Source organism: Schistocerca cancellata, chromosome 2, assembly GCF_023864275.1.
Source record: "Schistocerca cancellata isolate TAMUIC-IGC-003103 chromosome 2, iqSchCanc2.1, whole genome shotgun sequence".
NCBI lineage: Eukaryota > Metazoa > Arthropoda > Insecta > Orthoptera > Acrididae > Schistocerca > Schistocerca cancellata.
The window spans coordinates 512,817,334-512,839,890 of record NC_064627.1 but is presented as its reverse complement, the minus strand read 5'-3'; the positions used below and the strand labels follow the sequence as shown (position 1 = coordinate 512,839,890).

The following is a 22,557-nucleotide window of genomic DNA, read 5'->3' as shown; positions in this document are numbered from 1 at the left end:
ATTATACTGGGGATAAAGGAGCTTTGTAGCTTAACTTGATGTAAAGAAGAGACAGGTTGATAGAATACATACGGAGCTGTCAAGAAATAATTTGTTATTACAGGGAAGTGCGGGCTGAATACAGTAAGCAGGTCATATGGATGTGCTGCGCAGTAGTTAGACAGAAATGAAGAGATATGGTAGGGATAGACTAGCGTGGACAGTTGCAACTAACAAGTCTTAGGACTGACAATAACAGTAACTCGTTGCTGGTATGAAACCTTTAAAAAAGAGACAGCCTGTTTCCTTCTCCTGTTCAAACCGAGCTCCTGCTCGGTATCTGATAGCCTCGTTGTCAACAGAAGTATAAAACTAGCCTTCCTTTTCCTGTATTCTCAACCACCAACACGAAATACGTAGAGAAACTTAATGGAGACAAGCAGTGTAGACGTGAAGTATTGTACCGACCGACCTAGAAAAACGGATGACGTGGTATGTGCACTAGTGGCTTCCTAGCACTTTGTTCAAAGAATCTAGCAGGAAATGCGAATTCCTGGTCATGCAGAAGTGACTCGGTATCGTATCAAATTACCGTTAAAAAATAAAGCAAATGACAGGCCTAACACCATGCATTTTATCAATGAGTCAATTCTACTTCTTAAGGAGCCTAACCCTTTCTAAACAATATGTAATTTTCTTATGAATCAGTTTCTTGAGTGTGAAAAAAAAAAAATTATATCCTCACATCGTCACAATATAACTTTCAGTACGAGAATGTCGCTTCAGAGGTAATATGTGGAGTTGTATCATGATTCATCGAATTAATGGACATTCGTTTTTCCGAAAGACGCATTTAGTGTATCAAAGTAATTTCAGCTGTGTTTCATATCACAACCGAGTGAGTTTTTCCAACAAGACCGCGAACCATCGAAATGGTTTTTGTAATTGGGTACTTCCTACACAGGACCTTTCTTGTAACTTGAATTAATGGAATGAATCATTACCTGTTATTCCAGGCCCCTGAAAATACGCCATATGATGGTATTGTTTATAAAATAACTTTTTCTGCCATAGTCTTGATTTTATTTTCATTTACCTTTTGCAAGATGCGTTTCGGGAAATGGTTCCTATTGCCTTTTTCGTCTGTTATGACATTTATTGGACATTATTTCTATGTGTGAGGTGATGCATTGTTCTGTTGTCTTATCAAGCGCAATTTTGTAATTAATGATCGATCTTTATATAGAGTTTCCCCACTGTACTTCAACTTACGGTTTTCTTGTTATCCATTTATGCAGAAACGCAGACTTATTACATTTCACTCACAACTTTCTGTGCACTGTACACGTTTGAAACATCAAACGTGCAAAAACAAAAGTCAGGAAGATATTTTTACACACAGTCAGCAAAGATAACACTATGGATCATCCACAGGGGATGAAGTATTATTCTTTTGTACAGAGGGTATTATTATTAACAATCTGAATCGTAATTTGCTTATACTAAGGTGACCAAAGACATGGGATAGCGATATGCATAAATGCAGACGGCGGTGCATTGGCGGAGTTGCGACTTGTACTCAGGGGATTCATGTGACAGGGTTTCCAACGTGATTTTGGTCGCACGACGGGTTTAACAGACTCTGAACGCGGAGTGGTAGTTGGAGCTAGACGTATGGGACATTCCATTTCGGAAATCGTTGCGAATTCAATATCCAGAAATCTACAGTGTCAAGAGTGTGCCGAGAATACCAAATTTCAGACGTTACCTCTCACCTCGGATGATCTAGTAGCCGGCGGCCTTCGATTAACAACCGAGAGCAGCGGCGTTTGCGTAGAATTGTCAGTGCTAAGAGACAAGCGGCACTGTGTGGAATAACAACGGAAATCAGTGTGGGACGTGCGACCAACGTATCCGTTAGGACAGTGCTGCGAAATTTGTTGCAAATAGGCTATCGCAGCAGACGACCGGCGCGGGTCCCTTCGCTGAAAGTACGACATTGTCTGCAGCGCCGCTCCTGGGCTCTTGGCCATACCGTTTCGACCCTAGACGACTGGGAAACCGTGGCCTGTTCAGATGTGTCCCGATTTCTCTTGGTATGAGCTGATGGTAGGGTTAGAGTGTGGCGCAGACCCAGCGAAGCCATGGACGCAAATTGTCAACAAGGCACTGTGCAAGCTAGCGGTGATTGCATAATGGTGTGGGCTGTGTTTACACGGAATAGACTGGGTCTTCAGGTTCAACTGAATCGATCATCGACTGGAAATGATTATGTTCGGCTACTTGGAGACCATTTTCATCCATTCATGGACTTCGGTTATTGGTGACAATGCACCCTGCCACCCCGTCGCAATTGGTTTGAACAATATTCTGGACAATTCGTGCGAGAATGATTTCACCATCCATATCTCCCGATATGAATCCCATCGAACGTTTATGGAACATAATCGAGAGGTCGCTTCGTGCACAAATTCTGGACAGCTATAGAGACAACATGGCTCAATATTTCTACTGGGGACTTCCAATGACTTGTTCAGTAGATGCATGTGGAGTTGTTGCACTATGCCCAGCAAAAAGGAGCTGTGATATGATTTCAGAAGCTACCCCATGACTTTTGTCACCTCAGTATATATACACTCGTACTTATTTCTAATTATTAGTATTTCTTTTTTGCTTATTTATATATTGAAGTACCTGGAGAAATTCAGTGAATTTCCAGTTTCTTCCTTAATTTTTTTGTCTTCATGTTTTTTGTGACTTGATGTATTTCCATTCCTTCCACAAGATCCATTTTATGACCTTAATTTAGTCGGTGAGTCGTTTGAGGTTTCACTCTACGTTGCCAATAGGGTGTCACGTATTGGTATGTAGGTAGCTAGGGTTGATGCGTGTCTGTTGTGTGTGTAGGAGCTAATGTGCTCTGTATACCTAGTCTGGAAATCTCGGGCTATTTGTCCTAGACAGAACACGGAGAATTTCTAGGATATTTTCTATATTCCAGAATCTGCATACGCCTCAAGATTTCTCTTTATATTATGTATCACTATCTATTGTAGTTTATTACATGTACATAATCCAATTTCTACCTTGTGGTTTTGGAGATATTTGCAATCTTTTCTGATACATTGTCAGTATGTAGGGTTGCTAGACAGACATATGTTTTTATCTTTTTCTTTTGTAATATAATCAGTATCTGGATCTTTCTTTACTTTGCCTAGTACTGAGTCAACCGTGGGAATAGTATAGTCATTGGCAACTGCAATCTATTTCACTGTTTACATTCTGTTGCATTTTGTTTCTGGTTCAACGGTATTTATTGGCTCTGTGTAGTGATACATACGAATAAGTATCTTTGCAACATACGTAAGCAAATAGTAATTCACATTATTAAGAAAAAAACCCTTTGTTCTCATGATAGTATACCCTTTGTGGATGATCTATAATATTATCTCTGTTGACTATACTATGTAAAACTATCTTTTGTACTTTTGGTGTTTTTAACGAGTACTCAGCGCAGGAAGTTGAGTGTAATGTTTAACATACTTGAGTTTCTACAAAAGTGGACTACAAGGAAACCGTAGCTAGAAATTGCTTCCAATTTCACTATTAATTACCTGTGTTTATGTATTACATCATTTCCCGAAAAGCGTCTTCCAAAAGACAAATAAAAATCAAAACGTCAGTGCTAGCAACAAGTTACTTCATAAAATAATTCGTTGTTTTTACGGCCGTAGGCTTTCACCAACAGTTTCTAATGTAAAAAGTAACATAAAAATATAGTACATTATTTGTTTCTTCGGGGATATGGTCACAACTATCTTTATAACACTTCTGTCAATGTGATAAGTCAACTTAAGACATTAATCAACATTGTCTCTACCTCTTCTAAGAAAGATTCTACACACATTCGTACATCGAAATATACAGTGAAGTTAATTGGCTGTACTTAACTACTAGTTTAAAGTAATTTATTTGGTCTTAATTATGGCGGCGGCGCGTTATGGCATGGATTTCGCAGGACCCCACTATCCATTATAATGTTCAACAGTTAGCTCTGTATGGTTCAGAACACAACATGTGCCCAAATGTGGATACATTTAGCGGAATTCAAAGAAATGTAAACAAATTTACGAGGACTATCACATCTACAGAGTAACATCGGAATGGGTTACAGGAAGGGTTGTCACCTTTGGCAAGTCAAAAGTCGGGAACTGTCACCTTTGGATACTTTCAAACAAAAAGTAGCACTAAATATATTAGTGGTCCAATTCTTACCAACGTTCGCAAGTATTATTCTCACGCCAAAACTACATTACAAATGACATACTTGAACCTAAAAATATTTGAAAGTCAACAGTGTTTGCCTTTTACAGTCGAGAAAATGAATAGGGCTGTGCCTGGAACTTATTCTTGTCTGATGTAGCAATCTTTAGAAGTTTCTTCTCATGTGGAACATGCTGACAGAACTCTGAGCAGCTTGTATCGTAGCATCTTCAACATTAAGTAATATGAAAACGAAACGGCGAAATAATTGGCTTTTGAACCCATTGTTTGGTTGCCCACTCGTGTATTTTACACATATTGGCCTTGACTAACAAGAATAAGATGATAAACTTAATAATGTGAAATTAAAAAACGCAGTGTGATTCAAAAAAAGTAAAACTGTAACGGGAAACCACAAAAGTAGAGACTTGAGGGTGTCCCGTCATATCATGTGGGAACACGGGACAGTTTTATAGAAAAATGCGAACGATCCCTGCAAAATAGGGACATGTGGCGCCCTAGTTAAAGGAGACTGTTAAGGGGCCAAGCAACAATACATTTATGTTTAGGTACACGCATAAATTCCGACGTCGACCACACGCTATCATAGTTCCTCCACAAATTAACTATAGCACCTGTAACAACTGCTTGTCCATAGCGGTGACAATTGAAATGCGAAACTTGTGAAGGGTGTACTGTATAATGAATGCGTAATGGACATTTAATGAATGCATGACGCTAATTCAGATGTCTAAATGTCAGTGTTGGAAGTACGCTCCTCGAATGTAAAGTTTACCTACGCCTATGACCAGCATATTAATGCTGGTCTGCCGCAGAACACGTCCTGTAGTTAAAATATTATCCGTCAAATGAGGTGTCTAAATGCAAACTTAACCTTTACAACAGCAAATACTTTTGCTGGAAGTGGAGCAAAATTTCAGAAACACTTTAATTGCTAGTAGCAAATATTTTTCCAAACCCACAATACGGGTCTGAAATGACACCCAGGGAAGCACATTGGTGAAAACTAAGCAGTGGAAGAGAGATGAAACAAATTTACTAAAGAAAATGAAGCCACGAGCTTTCAAATATTCGGATGAAAAGACAAACGGGAAATAGGCATGTTAAAATTGCAATCCAGTGTTTTCTGACATCAGCGGTGTTACCTCATTTCGTAGCCAACGCAGATTAACAATCCTGGTGAGAAATAAATTTTTTCATCATAATTAGTAGAATTACCGTCACCGTCACTTCGCCGTTTATGGGCCAGCCATAACACTGTGCCTCACGTTTAACTTAGATTCAAAATTTTCATAACGTTAAAATCGTTACTGGCCATAAACAAATAACCTATCATCTTAAAACGCATCCAACATTACGCTGTGACATCTTTCGATAGAATATTCTAAGTGATTCAGTGTGTAGTCTCTCAGAGAATAAAACATTACTGCGGCAACCCGACAGTAGTTGGTAAGGATGACGTAATGAAGTGGGACGAAACTTCTGGAATAAATTTCTTACATGGAGCGAACAAAAGAAAATAAGTATGGGCCCAGAAACGCTTCAAATCTTGCACCACATTTCAAGATCAGATTTCTGAGGTGCAAATTTATTCATGATTCAACACAAAGGTGTTCGGATCGGGTATCATTAGCAATATTCTCGGATTTAATTCCATAAAAACAATAAATGTAGATAGGTGGACACTGAAATAATGACTACAGAAGTAAGTATCGACGTAAGATAGTTAAGTTACAATTCAGAAATTAGTTGTACTCGTGAGTATTGAGACTACCGTTTTATGTTTTGTCCTGAATATTTGCTACGCACAGTATATCATTTTCTGTAGTACAGCTGACTTGAAATAAAAATAGCAGTTTTTGCTATGTGTCAGTAAGAAATTGTCATAAAGTTTTGACAGACATTTTGTTTGTTATTGAAGTGGGCTGACTGCTAAAAAATAAGCAAATCAAACCGAAGATTATGGAAAATAACTGGTTTGAAGAATATTATATTGATTACATTTCCCACTAAACTGTTTTTTCGGGACTGGATTTAATCACACTCTCTGATTATATGCGGAATAAGCAAAAAGCATTAAATTCGTATAAGTACACTGTAGAGATGTGCGAGATTGGTAGACAGGCCAAAGGAAAGAAGATGATGCTAACAAGTGATATGAAACTTCCGAGACGACGGGCTGAAGAAAGATTGGTAAATGGCATTACAAATCTTGCAGCAACAACGTGGACACGATTATGTGTGGCCTGTAATGCATGGAGACGTCTAGAGGAGACGTTTACCCGTCAGTGGTTGACAAGTGGTTGATGAATATGATGAGTCACAATCCGCAACGATAATATAAGTTTTGAAAAACACATTTCTTGGCATTTGTATAATTAATTATGTACTTTTGCAACCCAGATTTCGAGTTCTAAAAAATATGGATTGCGCAAACTGTAATCTTTGGCAATAACGAGTAGCTGAAATCTGTCTCTTCAATCAGCTTGGCTTCAGGATGGCCATTGCAGAACCTGTTGATATTCATTATTTCAACCGGAGCCACTATGTGTGCACTTTGTCCCACTAGTAATGGATCTGCTACTAATTTATTTCAGTGTACCACACTCTTGAGTGCGTTATTTTTTATATTTAGTAGCGGCAATTGATTTCTTTGATGACTTGGATTTCTTTGCTGTTGATGATTGTACGCATACGCACAACATGTGTGTCGGTAACGCTACACCATGGCCTACTAACCCGCAACCTGGGTCGCAAAAATTAAGTACTGAAATAAGGTGCAGAAAAGTCGATTTCTCCATGTTCGTCTTTTCGATACGAAATATGAGTCATCATCATAATCATCATCATCATCATCATTATTGACAACTGGTCGATCACTGTTTGATAAGGGTCTCCTCTTTACATCTGCAAGCATTATAGATCTCAGATAACCGTGTACATGTTGCTCTTGTTAGTTTCTAATGTCTTCTACCAATCTTCCATCAGCCTGTCGTCTCAGAACTTTCATAGCAGTTCCTAGGTGCGTCTAGTGCACTCGCCTGTCTAAATGTCCCGCCCCTCTCTATAGTAACGTACTGACTTTCGAATATGTCCGAAAGAACTGACACCACGAAGAATCCACAGCTGTGATACATTATATGTAAATCGAAGGTAGAAAGGGCAAGGAAAAAAAGGAAAAAGAGGGGATCACTGCTGTCAGCTGCTTCGGGACACTACGCGGAATCAGCGACGACAGCTGAAAATGTGTACCGGACCGGGATTCGAACCCAGGACCTCCTCCTTACTAGACAGGTGCGTTAACCACTGCGCCATCCGGCACACAGTGCTACTGCAACTGTGCAGACTTTCTCAGCACACCTCACGGCCGATTCACCCTCCCATCGAACACCACTTATCCGCAGTTCCTGTCCATTTCCTCCATGTTCCTTAGCCTGATATTCCCACCGGTGGTCGGACGTATTTGTGCATCCGCACTGAAGAAGGTGCTTCCATTGCTCAGCTAGGTAAATCAATTATATGAATGCGTGTTGTCTGTTCTTTCCGACCGACCATCTGTGGGAATCTCAGAGTAGCGAACATCGAGGAAATGGATAGGGACTGCGGATAAGTGGCGTTCGACGGGAGGGTGAATCGGCCGTGAGGTATGCTGAGAAAGTCTGCACAGTTGCAGTGACACTGTGTGCCGATGGCGCAGTGGTTAACGTACCTGTCTAGTAAAGGTCCTGGGTTCGAATCCGGGCCCGGTACACATTTTCAGTTGTCACCGCTGATTTTGTGCAATGTCCCGATGCATCTGACAGTAGTGAGTAGTGGTACCCTCCCTTTCGTTTCCTTTCCTTTCTTCCCCTCTCCACCTTTAATTTACGTATGGTGTCCTGTAAACTGCGCCCGGTGAAATCAACGCCCAGAATAGCTCGAGGAAAGGTCCACTATTTCCCCCCATCTGAACTCCGCAACTTTCGCGGAAGGTAGAATACCCGAGAGCTCCTACGTGGGGTACTGATGAAGAGGATTGGAGATGCTCGAACAAGAACTGTCATCCAGGTTTTTTTACGCAGTCGGAAGTGATCATAACTTATTTTATTTTCTGTAGCAGTCAGTCACAAAACTTTTATTTATGATCGGATCTACAGAAACGACAACAGAAAACAGAAGAATAAAATAACAAACACAGAGTTTAAATAGTGGTTGTGTTCTACTTGGCGAAGCATAGTTTAAAATAAATAGGAAATAAAATATAAACCAAACCCATGCACACTCATAGCATATGGTGCATAATTATAATGTGCATAATTATAAAGTCATAAGGCGAATTGTCAAACTAATTGCTTCGAAATTAACTCACTGACTGCGAATCCGTTGACATTAGCTGCATTAGGTGTAGATCTACTGCCCAATAGTGACGTAGGAAAGTTTGTGCCGGGCCTGGACTGAAACCCGGCTTGCCCGTTTATCGCGGGCACAAATGTCAAGGGATTCTCAGTGAGCGAATTAATGTCGAAGTATTTCGTACAGCTGTGAATCGACAGCAGTGTCTGTTCTGCGACACATGCATGGAAGATGTCAGTATAACTAAAAGCTAGGAATTAGCACGTATAGAGTTGACGTAATCTGTACATAGCTTCTCTTCGCGCTCCCAGTGCTAGATGCGAACGGCCTCTATATGTGCATTCATAACATGAAAAAAACTTTCTTTATAATTATAATGCTGCACATCATTGACATTATGGCCAAGCGGAAGATTTATGGGAATTATAAAACTGTATATCAAGTGAGGTGTACCAGGTAGTTAGAATAAAAGTCACAGAGTTCCTATTTGTGCAGTAATAATAGCGTGGCAGCAAATCTTGGTAGATGTTGTAATGCGTAAATGCGGAACGGATTTACACAGGGAAAAATATGCCAGTTTTGGCCGCCAGGGGCAAATCTGGCGCTGTGAATGCAAGAAATACATATAGACGGGTTTCCCTATGTAATGGATTAGGAACGAGACGTGGACGGAAAGGGTCAAACAAGTCACGGTACACCTCAGTGACCCTTTGGTGTATTGTACTCGAAGAAAAACGGGCCGAGAATATAGATGTTTGTGAATCGACATCACACAGTAACATACGGCGAGTACAGTGGCTTTTCGTGCACAACACGCTGTTTAGCAGTACCCCAAATGAGGCAATTCTGTATATTCACTGCACCCTGTAGCGCAAGTGTGCCTCGTCACTCTGTAGATATTGCCCGTATATACGACATTAACTTCTATTCGTGACAGAAACCGAAGAGCAAATGCAGCACGTTGCTGCGGATGGTGAGGTATCAGGTGTTGCACCTTCTGGGTGTCGCACGGCACCAGTGTAAAATAGACCGCAAAACTTTCGACACTGTTGTTAACATTTTCTTTAAACCATTTAATGACATCTACCTTCTCCTCAGACTGCTCAGTCGTCGGGACAGAAGGTGTACAGCGCCAGATTTGCATCTGGTGGCCGAAATCGGAACTATTTTTTTTCCAGCGTACATCGGTTCCGCATTAACGCATTAGCATCTGTACGAAGTTTCGCTGTCATATGATAATTATAACATACACTGTAACTCAGTGAGTAGCTGCACTTTAATTATGGCCACCCGGCACTTCAAAAGCGTCCGTCCCCTGTAGCTGAGTGGTGCCGGCACGGTAGCTCAGCGTGTTCGGTCAGAGGGATAGCTGCCCTCTGTAATAAAAAAAAAAAAACTGAGTTAATAGATCAACAACGAACTTAAAAGGGTATCTTGCGACGTCCGCCTCGATCAGATGCAACGAACAAAATGAGATTAAAAAAAAAAAAAGTGGTCAGCGTGACAGAATGTCAATCTTAAGGCCGCGGGTTCGATTCTTGGCTGGGTCGGAGATTTTCTCCTCTCAGGGACTGGGTGTCATGTTGTCCTAATCATCATCATTTCATCTCCATCGCCGCTCAAGTAACCGAACTGGCGTCAAATCGAAAGACTGGCACCCGGCGAACGGTCTACCCGACGGGAGGCCCTAGTTACACGACATTTCCTACTTCAAAAGTACAGAATATGTATCATAAAATAATTTACATAGAAACAAATTTTAAGGTGACAATGCATACCACGATTTTTCACATTGGGGCAGAAGTAAAGCAGGATTTAAGGGTTAAAACAATTACAAACAGTGCAAAAGACGTGTGTAACAGGGTTTATCGTGGAATATTCTGTCGACTACTGGTGGCGCTCTTCTTCCTGCAGCAGGATGTTCACCTCGCTGGTCATCTAAATGACGGCATCGAAACGCCTCGGACAGGGCGACACAGCGCCTCCTTGCGGGCATAGGGAGCGTTTGCTGTGGATAAGGACTTCGAGGGGCGCTGCAGTCGTGAGCTGTGTTGGCTGGTCCCGGCTGAGGTTCGAGTCCTCCCTCGGGCATGGGTGTGTGTTCAAATTGTTCAAATGGCTCTGAGCACTATGCGACTTAACTTCTGAGGTCATCAGTCGCCTAGAACTTAGACCTAATGAAACCTAACTAAGGACATCACACACATCCATGCTCGAGGCAGGATTCAAACCTGCGACCGTAGCGGTCGCTCGGTTCCAGACTGTAGCGCCTAGAACCGCACGGCCACTCATGGGTGTGTGTGTGTGTTTGTCCTTAGGATAATTTAGGTTAAGTAGTGTTTAAGTTTAGGGACTGATGACCTTAGCAGTTAAGTCCCATAAGATTTCACACACGCCGGCCGGGTGGCCGAGCGGTTCTAGGCGCTACAGTCTGGAACCGCGCGACCGCTACGGTCGCAGGTTCGACTCCTGCCTCGGGCATGGATGTGTGTGATGTCCTTAGCTTAGTTAGGTTTAAGTAGTTCTAAGTTCTAGGGGACTGATGACCTCAGAAGTTAAGTCCCATAGTGCTCAGAGCCATTTGAACCATTTCACACACATTTGTACATTTTGACTCCCAGGGTGCAGGTAGGCCGTGCCGTGGCTTAGCGAGCAGGTTGTTACCAGGAATACAGGGAGCAAATTTCACACCTCTTTGTGCGGGCGCAAATTTCAGTGGACGGATTTTTCACATATCCACGCGCTCTCCGTCGTATCCGGAAGCCTTTGTTTGTACACCCGACATGGAGACATCATCAGGAAACGGACTACTGGTGTACCGGGTTGCTCGCCCTCCTCAGCACAGCGCCGTCGCCAGTGGATCCGAGAGAGGGGAACCCCGACTCGAAATGTAATAAGGCGCGCGGGCAAGCGCTGACCGCCCGAGACGCGGCCAGGGCGAAGACAGGAATGCGAGGAATGTGCGGGCAGATTGGGGACGGGCAGTCGCCATCCAGCTCCCCAGTCATCGCCGGCAGCCCCAGCCAGCATCACTGCCTTCACGACCGCGGGGGCGGCGGCTGCAGGAAAAAAATTAAATAATTGGCCGCGCGGGAAGCGGCAAGACGCGCCCGCCGAGCGGCCGCACTCCAGACGCTGCAGCAGTGCGCGCACGAAAAGGCTGGGGGGCGCTGCGGCTGCGGCTGGGGCTGGCCGTAACGAAGCGCTTTGTGACCGCGGGCATCCGCACTCTGCACCAGCCGCCACGGCTGCAATTAGACTAAATGCGAGCGCGCTCGTTATGCGCGGTCGCCCACGTCGCGCAGCCGTGCGCCCCAAGGTGGCCGACAACGCAGTATGTGCGACGTTTCTCTATCACACTACTGGTACGCCCTTTCGTGCACAGACTTTCATCCATTTATGTACTTCATATACCGTCTGTTTGAATAAGGTGTGGGTCGAACGGACTCTCACAAGATTATTTGCAACACTCTCAGCGACTGTGTTAGTATATTGAAAACTGAAATGACTCGTGTTATACTGGGAATGGACTAAACTGCTCATGACGAGTTCGTGTTGCGCGGTACACTGGTACACCTGCGTAACATCGTGTAGGGCCCCCGCGAGCACGCAGAAGTGCCGCAACACGACGTGGCATGCCGCGCGGGATTAGCCTAGCGGTCTAGGGCGCTGCAGTCATAGACTTTGCGACTGGTCCCGGCGGAGCTTCGAGTCCTCCCTCGGGCATGAGTGTGTGTGTTTGTACTTAGGATAATTTCCGTTAAGTAGTGTGTAAGCTTAGGGACTGATGATCTTAGCAGTTAAGTTCCATAAGATTTCACACACATTTGAACAACGTGGCATGGACTCCACTAATATCTGAAGGTGTGCTGGAGGGAACTGACACCATGAATCTTGCACGGCAGTCCATAAACTCTTAAGAGTGCCAGGGAGTGGAGATCTCTACGAACAGCGCGTTACAAGGCACCGTAGATACGCTCAGTAATGTTAATGTCTAGGGAGTTTGGTGGCCAGCGGAAGTTTTTAAACGCAGAAGAATGTTCTTGGAGCCTCTCTGTAGCAATTATGGACGTGTGGGGTGTCGCATTGTCCTGCTGGAATTGGGCAAGTCCGTCGGAATGCACAATGGACATGAATGGGTGCAGCTGATCGGTCAGGATGCTTATGTACGTATCAGGAGTCTCATATCACTCCAACTGCACGCGCCTCACACCATTAACAGAGGCTCCACCAGCTTGAATAGTCTCCTGCTGACATGCAGGGTCCATGGATTCATGAGGTTATCTCCACACCCGTACACGTAGCCCCGCTTGATAGAATTTGAAACGAGACTCGTCCGAATAGGCAACATGTTTCCAGTCATCAACAGTCCAATGTCGGTGTTGACGGGCCCAGGCGAGACGCATTTGTTCTGTCGGGACAGATATGGGAATCTTACTGGTCCCGGCAGTGTCACGTAGACTGTTCGTAGAAACACGTGGCATGCATGGACAAGCACCACGATGCAGTCGCACGAAGGAATTACACGAGGACGCATGATGTACACGATGTACTGTTGTGCCATCAAAGTTCCTTCAATCATCCTTTATTGCGAATGAGGTAGAGCGTTGTAAAAGGAAAAACTTGAGGGTCTGTTGCTGAAGACGCAAGAGGAGTAGTGCAATGCCGGCAGGGACCCCGCGCTGCGCTATGCTCCATCTCGTCTCCACATTTCGCAAACTGGCCGTCCTTCTGCAGGGCGCTCCGCAGCAGCGGGGATGTAGCCAGACGGAGGCATAAGCAGCGGCGGCGGCGCCGGCGCCGGCAGCGCCTCTGCCCGCCTTTACGACAGGCGGGATAAAAGCAGCGCGGACGCAGGTGCGGCTGCCTTTACGTCTGATTAAGGCATTACCGGTATGGCGCGGGCAGCGGTACCGTCTGCCCGCCGGCGCCAAGGCGGGGAAACGGCCTTCAATAAGCGGAAACTGCTACTAGTCGCGAAATCAAACGATTTGCGCGGAATGCAGGTTCTTAGCGATGTGAGACGAAGGTACTAAAAGGGAAACAAGCAGAGGCGACCATATGTGTCTTACTCTTGGTGATGGACAGAGGGGAAGAAATTTGCTGGGTTACCCCCCCCCCCTCTCTCTCTCTCTTTCTCTCTCTCTCTCTCTCACACACACACACACATTCACACACACACACAGACACACACACATAAACTGCAACGTTTCTGGTTTAATTAGCATTGAAGTTAGCCAGTCAGGTTGTACGAATCGCAAATTCAAGAAACCAGGCAACGACGTTGTTACAATGAACAGAATACCCCTAGCTGCATACAGGCGTTGATATAAGTCAACGAGGACAGTTGAAAATGTGTGCCCCGACCGGGACTCTAACCCGGGATCTCCTGCTTACACGACAGACGCTCTATCCAGCTTTTTTTTTTTGTGTGGTAGATCTCATTTTGTTCTATAATGTTCATTGAATTTGTTCGGGGCGGACGTCCCATGACACGCGTTCAGGTTCTTCGTTGATCCATTCACAGAGGGTAGCTGAACACGCTGAGCTACCGTGAAGGCTATTTTTCTTTTCTTTTTTGCCTATCAGCTTTCATCCATCTGAGCCCCTGAGGACTCAGACGATAGTGCAACTGCAGGGACTTATCTCTGGCAAGCCTCCTGTGAGACTCACATTCTCAACTTATTGTCCCACACTATATTCATAGTGCCCCTGCTCATTATACTCATTACTCGTGGTTTTTTGCCGAGTCCTGTAAGAGTTCGGGCACTGTTTGTGCATCCGCACAGAAGAAGATGGTCAAATGACCGGTGAGCCTAATATATATATATATATATATATATATATATATATATATATATATATATATATATATATAAGATAGTATCTGTTCTTTCTGACATGTCCGGAAGAACAGATACCATCTTCATATTATATAAGGACGTTGTTGCCACTCGTGTTCTTCATTTGATTTCTTAAAACCGGATAAGAGAGCGATAGAAAATTTGTACATTCGACGGTAGCAAGGATCGAATCCGCTACCGTCCAAAGTTTCACAGTGTTTTTCGTTCTGTCTCATCTAAACAAACGAAGAACAAGTTTGGCAACACGGCGTCTCGCGGGCTACTTGAGTTCTGCGCGCGCAGCGGCCTGAATGGCTGACACGAGTGCCAATTAAATAGCGAAATTCCTAACAATCTGAAAATTCCTAACAATTATTTTTCATCACGGCCTACCCTCCAACACCCTTACAAGCTTTCCAGACTGTTTCTGACCATCTTGTATCAATACAGTGTGTTACAAAACGATACCGACAAACACCGAGGGGTTGTAGAGGGTGTCGTGAGGAATAAATTTACGTTAGGAGACCGTGTCCGAAACCGTCATCCACCGGCGCAGCAAAGCATCGCATGCATAGGAAGCACCGCCTGTCAACGCAGAAGCTAACGTGATCTTCTGCAGTGGCGATCGTGGCAATAGGTCGCCATCGCTTAATAACAGCAAAAATGTCGAGACGTTCCGCCTACGATTCGCCGGCGTATAAAGTAACGTTTGCTGCCGAAGGGGTGGCCTACAGGCAGGCACCGCAGCCTGTAACTTCGACGCTCTGTAGCGTCATTGGATCACGTTTCCGGACACGGGTTCATATCCTCGCATTGTTCCTCAAGACACCATCTACAATCCCTCGAAGTTCTTCGGTATCATTTCGTAACACCCTGTGCATACAAAGTGTTTCAGTCTTTGCATCAAATGTCTAGGGCTGATAGACCACGTAACGAGGAACAACTTGAGTTACAGACAAAACGTTCGGTGACGCTTTCCGGCGACGCTTGGAGTCTGTAACTACTGTTTGTGGCACTGAGAGGCGACAGCGTGTAAGATCTCTGCGGCGTGCGTATGCATTGTGTGTCTCTATAATCCGGCAATCTGCTCTGCGTGAGAGGGGTAGGCTCAGCTTATTGAAGTTCCGTAATTGGTTTCCAAAATACCTAACTCCGCTTAGAGCCACGTATTCTTGTTGAAAATCACTGCGCGACTGGTTAGTAGACCCTACTATTTAGGTGAAATCTCGTTGCTGGGCCGGCAAATACTAAATGACACCCGCGCGGGGTAGCCGCGCGGTCTGGGACGTGTTGTCGCGGTTCGGGCGGTTCCCCCCGTCGGAGGTTCAAGTCCTCCCTCGTCCATGGGTGTGTGTTTTGTCCATAGCGTAAGTTAGTTTAAGTTAGATTAAGTAGTGTGTAAGTTTAGGGACCGATGACCTAAGCAGTTTGGTGCCATAAGATCTTACCACAAATTTTCAATTCACTAAACGACACCTAACGTTTCTGAGTGGCGTCAGCTACGCCCATGAGATATTGCTGTCTAATCTTTTGTTTTCTTTCGACCTGAGACAAAATTAACGTCTGTGCACCGTCACGGGCGACACAATATGCAGCTTGCTTAATTTAAATGTAACGTGAGAGTAAACTCGTAGGTAATCTGTTACTGTAATTTCCACTTCTCCTTCCCTAGGCTCATTGGTGACAGTGTTTCATACACTGACCGGGAGGGGGAGAAGCTACTGGATGCAAAGGTAGTGATATATCAGTATATTTTGTAACGCCTGAAGTTATTTCTGTCAGACTTTGCACTTGGCACCCGTGTGGCTTGCTATATGGCCAAATGTTTCTAAAGACGGTAGGACAACCCTAGCAGCCCTATGGCTGAGGGTGAGTGTGAAAAGGGGTACATAAAAGCATACCTCAGCCAAGCAGGGAGCAGTCTGAACCAAGTTTATTTGCATAAAAATATTGCGTGATTAAAGTACCTCTACTACCCCAAGGGCAGGGGGGGGGGGGGGGAGATGCGAAGGGAGGACAATTAAAATTTTTTTAAAATGACATAATGTTATTTCTTTCCTATATTTAACTGACTTTAGTATTTTAAAAGTATGCAGCGCAATCTGTGTCCTGTTTGTGACGTTCATGTGATAAGTGAAACTAAAAAAGAAAGAAGAAATGTGAATAAATGAGACGAAATTACAAATGTAAGAAGTGTTTTATTCCATTATCTCACCTAAAATATTGAACCATTGCAAACAACTTTTTGCATACTTCTTAACGAGGACGAGTTAAAAGTTGCCTCGAAATTTAAACGGAACTGTAGGGCGAAATTATCCACAGATATAGATGAGATATGTTTGCAGATAGGTTCAAAAATGGCTCTGAGCACTATGGGACTTAACATCTGTGGTCATCAGTCCCCTAGAACTTAGAACTACTTAAACCTAACTAAGCTAAGGACATCACACACATCCATGCCCGAGGCAGGATTCGAACCTGCGACCGTAGCAGATAGGTATTAAACATGTGAAATATACAGGATGCTAGGGATATACGTGCTTTATTGTGATAACTGATACCTTAATATGTATTCAATTTGGTGCGTTAGTTGTTTTTTCTCTGCATTTAATAGTCTTCCTGCAAACGCGCCACGTAATTTACTACATGATGTTTTCTGCACAGTCGCAAATGCACCACTAAGCTGACCGCGCCTGTCAGTATAGACTAACCATTTTGCTTCCATGTGCCACACTTCAACACCTGACCTGCTGCCCAGGGGAAAATAAGCCTGGACTCTCAATGTCTCGAGTAGAATTGTCTTCAGTTATGAGTCTCGCTTCGAATTGAGGCCCGATAAACAGTAAAGACGTGTCTGTAGATGCCCCAGACAGCGATGGGATACCAATTTGACTGTCGCCCTCCATACGATGCATCAACCAAGAATGATGGTCTGAGGTGTCACTTCCTTTCGTCCAACAACTCTGTCAGTCAGCGCCAAGGCGAATAATTGCTTGCATAATGGCCAGAGGTGGACCAACGCATTAATGAATTGCTCCATTTGTGAAGCTCTTTATCTTGAATAAGTCATCCATTTTTTCTGAAATCGTGATACTTGGTTTGTGTGCAGGCCTGCTTCCACGTGACGTCTACCGATTTCCGTCCCATTCACGTAATTCCTTCGTGGTGGTTTTATTTTATTTTTTTGGAATGTACCTGTAACATAAGCGTACGTGGGCGAAGCTGTAGGCGAGTAACTAGTGCACAAATAATTATTTTCGCTATTGCATTAACGAGTAAATACGACACTGATTTTCCCTTGTACCTTCCCCTCTCCTTTGCACATTTAAAGTCCACAATGAAAACACGTGTTTTACCCTTAGTACAACAGAAACGAAAACGTTTAAAAAATGAGAACAATTAGAAAATCTGTTGCATGTTCTTCGGCCTAGGCATTATCGTATTAGGCAAAGCCTTTTTTGAAGTACTTTCTAATCTGCTATGATGCGTCTTCTCCCTGCTTTTTGCCTTTTCCTTCGTTGCGGTTCTTTTTTCTGCAGAATCGTACTTTTGTAATGGCAGTTTGATCTAACAGTACGTTCATTCAGTGTACAACACCCACGACCGTCAGCTATCAGTATCCTACCAGCGGATCACACCTGCTGGCGAGCGTCATCCATTCTTCTTCTAGTGAATGTCTAGCTTATTTACGCCGGTAGTTTTTTTACTGGTTTTTAATTTTGAGAAAGCTTTCTCTCACAACTAATTTTAGAATTTGAATATTTTTACTACTGCGTCTACTAACTTTCAGATTACCAACTTCGTACTATCACGTAGTTAACTGTTGCCTTCAGTTAGAGTAATAAGCACACAACTTTTTCAACATTGTGAGCACCTTTCTGAGCCAGTTTAGTTGATCATTCAGTATGTAACGTATTCAAGTGCGTGCTGCTGTGTAAAGAAGTTAGTTTGTTTTGTAATTTAGTTACCTAGTATTTACTACGCATCTTTTTTTTCCTTTTTAAGCAAGCCACCTGTCGATGTCTAGTTAATAAGTCCAAGCCGGTAATGAAACCATATGTGTGACCTTGTGGCGTATAACCTAACGATGGGCTTTGATTTATCCTGAGTAGCTACACCTTAATTCACCAACAGCCCTTACGAATTTGGATGCACCTATTTGGAGTCATAGATCCAAGTGGGCGCCACACAAAAGGACATAAAAACACAAATGCGTAGTAATTTGTTATGTATTTCAGTTAACCAGCCGTGGATACTCTTTCCAGTTACCTGACTTCGTATTCATTGCAAGAAGAAATCAGAACTACCGCGACTGCTATAAAATATCGCTTCCATAGAACATACAGCTTTTTTGATGAATAAAAAGTAACAAAATAAAGATTGTTTCTTTCCAAAATGATTCAAATGGCTCTGAGCACTATGGGACTTAACATCTAAGGTCATCGATCCCCTAGAACTTAGACCTACTTAAACCTACCTAACCTAAGGACATCACACACATCCATGCCCGAGGCAGGATTCGAACCTGCGACCGTAGCGGTCGCGCGGTTCCAGACTGTAGCGCCTAGAACGGCTCGGCCACCCCGGCCGGCGTTTCTTCCCAATATAAAACTTCAACCAAGCAAGAACCTTAATAAACAGACTCGATAAAGTCCACTATCAATCACAAGTCAAGAATTTCAGTAAATCTATAGCGGTATAGTCTTCTTATTCTTATACAGTATTTCCCTAGCTTTCAGTAATATTTCAATTCAGATCCTGATCAAGTAAATCTAATCTGGTGCATACAGGCAATACAAGACATCTCTCTTAAAAAGACAATACAAGACCGGTGTTTCACAATATTTTCGAATATTTTCAGACGATCGTAGGCGTAGTTCGTGAGTACTGCTGCATTATCACCTCGCTGTCGCACAGATCGCTGCCGATCACCAGCTGCTGCTATTTCACCGATCGCGTCAGTAGCAGCGTAGCTCGAGCACTTACAATTTTATGCAACAGTTTTAAGCCCTTTAGTACGTAAAATAATCCCCCACGCCGATAGTTTGTCGCCCTGTCAAAAGTCGTTTTATTAAAAATCTGGGAACTAGATCGCGTGTTATAACATTAAAAATAAGTCACGACAGTCGATATAGGCGAACCGTGACACCCTGAAGTTGAAATATATAACAAAAAGTGATGTGACTTGACGGTTTTAGACAGATCTTTTAAAACTGAAACATTAAGAACGAAATTTCGCTTTCAGTGAACTGATTAAACATCTGCGTGGTGAGAATATCGCAGCATCGCTATTGCTTCTATTGTACGCATCTGCAGCGGAATCAACACTAGGCCTCAGCGAGTATTCTCACGGAGAGGCAGTTAATTCTGCTCAAGGTAGACGCCGGCTAGCTCCGCGGCAACGCTTCTGCCTCGGAGCGTGAGTGATGGAGGAATGAAAACTGGGAAAAATGGCGCCCACCGGTGCGTCGGTAATGCCGTGGTCTTCGGGGTTGCGGGGGGCAGGGGGCGGCGTGTTGTCGTAATTGAGTGGCGGCCGCGGGGGCGAGGGGCGGCCGGCGATAAATTAGGCCGCTAACGAGCTGCGCTGCAAGAATAGCCAATTGGGACGAGCGGCGGGCAGCCACTTGCCAACTCGTAACTGATGGCGACGGCTTTTATTACTTTCCATTAGACTGACATCCATTTATGAAGGTTACCGGATACTCTCGCGAGGGGAGGCGGGCTGCGCGGCCGGGCGGACGGCGTCCTCACCTCACTCCACGGCTGCGAACTTTCCTCAGGGAACTCCGAGGGCGACTCTCCCCGCCGCAGACAAGTGGCTCGATCAAGTGGGCCGAGCATGGCCGAACGTTATCTCATCTCAGTCACTAAGCATTTCCTTGCTCACCTACCTGCTCATCACAACCGATCCGCAATATCTGCGACTAAATACCACCACCAGGACGGGAGTAATCATGCAGTACGTCACAGATAAGAGCTTACTCCTACTCTACTGTGTTCTTACTCTTGAGTAACGACGGCTATGGTATCGATTTTAGCGCTGTGTAAGGTGAAGGAAACTGTTGTGGGTGAAAGTATGCGGTAACAGAAACAAAAATAAACTGTGAGTCGTGTAACAGTTAATGACGTCAGTAACTAACTGCTCGTTGAGGACAACACACAGTAATTGTGTCGACATGAACGAGAACAGATCCTGAACGTGCACTTGATTGCTGACGTTATTACCTCTTAGAGGATTGGCGGTATTATGAAAGTTTATTTTATTGCAGTTGACCCGCACTCGGCACTATTCCCGCTTCAGTTACTACTTTTAAAAAACTTTTTATAACGGTTGTACACGTTACCACTTATCGCCGCACCTACACCAACACATCCTAACGTCCGTACACCTATATAAACTCCTTAACCTAACCCAAGGCAACTTTCACCGACTCCCCCTACGGGGCAGTGAATTTAGTCCAGATATTTATACCTCTTCGTCACCTGTCCCACTCCACATCAGAGTTCACCCCCTTCCCTCTTCTCTCTACATCTCTGTCTGCCCTTCCTCCTCTTACTATTGCGGCTGCATAGACTCCCCGTCACTTTCTGCCTTCCCACTGCCTATCAGCATAAATTAACCGTTTTGCGTCAACGTGTGCACGCTCCAAACCTGACCTGCTGCCCAGGGCAAAATAAGCATTGACATCTCGCTCTCGCCACATGTACTTCGAGGTATGTACTAACCAAACTAAAAACCCACTACTCCCAATAGCTATAATTCTTAGTCTACAAATAAAGTAAATACTGATGTACTGTCGTTCAGTACACGGTCTTCAGCCACTAGTACTAGTACTTATATCCGCTACACCCCCTGTATAAATACCTCATCCATACTGGGAATCGAGAAACTCGACAATTCTTGCCTGTTATCGTTGTCGATACCGGCAAGATATTGGTTCTGGATATTCCAAGACTTTCGACAGTGTTTTAATTTTTGAGTTTGAATTTTTCGTATAAATTCGCTATTACTGTTGTATCTTCTGAGAAGAATGGACCACAAACGACTGTATAACAAGTGACAAAAAATATTTTTCTTGTGATATAATTACAAATTAACAGCGTTTTTTAAAAACATTTTCGAATTTTTTTCCTTTATTTGTGCTATGAAACTTTGCTTCTTGCCAAATTTCGCGGTTCTAGGTCAAAGGGAAATACCGTATAGGTTCTGGTGAGGGGGTTCGCAAATATCAAAATGTGTGGCAAATGGCTATATCTTTTGACTGTATCAACTTAAAAGCTTAGATCGTTTACAACTGCAAGGTACAGTATTGCTGTCCCGTCCGAACAAGACACAGCCAGAGAAAAAGCACCACAGGCGCAAAGATGCGAGTTGGTGCCATAGCCATACAGACTCGCCGCCTCTGCTTGTTCCCCCAGCGCCACGGGCGGCGCTGAAGATGAACATATCGACTTCGTCTGGGCCAATTGCCGGCCGAGTACAATTCGCCAATGACCAGATGACAACGGACAGAAGCGTGCTTGGAAGACAGAAGAGTAGCTCTCGCGCACTTGGTTATTGATCATCGTCCAGGCGGGACCTAGATAGTGAACGTTGTTTAGTGAACTCTATTGAAGAGACATTTGTTGTAAAAACCATTTTCTGTGTGCCTTGAAGTTTACCTACTATTACTTGCAGTTAGTTATTCAGGGCCTCTTTTGTGTTATACACAAGTAGTATTGCAGACTTCATTATTCAACAAGTCACAAAGATACGTAAACCTTTTTAACTCATTTGTGTGACTTTGTTACTAATTTGTTGGAGTGTTGCAGAACCTTCGTTCTCCTATCCAGTTACCTGACCCTGGGATATAGCTTTGTAGTAGTGGCAGGGAGAAATGGTCTTACCGGTGTACTGCGCCAGAAGCCATTTCACGAACTCACAACTCGGTCTCGCGTAACAACAGTTGCAACTCGGACTCCACTTCATTAGGGACGATGCCTTTACAAAACTGATGACGAGGGTTTACGAGAAGTACATCTTAGGATGTGACAAAAATGTCAACTTGATACGTCTACCCATTCCTGAGAAGAATAGCTCTTAAGAGTCAGATAGATAGCAGACAAACGGACAACA

At 43.9% G+C, this 22,557-nt stretch overlaps 1 non-coding gene across 1 annotated transcript; it reads right to left on the bottom strand.

Moving 5' to 3' along the window:
- Window positions 1-7,511: 7,511 nt before the first annotated feature.
- Trnat-agu (transfer RNA threonine (anticodon AGU)) lies at window positions 7,512-7,584 on the bottom strand. The gene has a single exon. It is a non-coding gene; the product is annotated as a tRNA-Thr (tRNA).
- Between the last annotated feature and the right edge of the window lie 14,973 nt (window positions 7,585-22,557).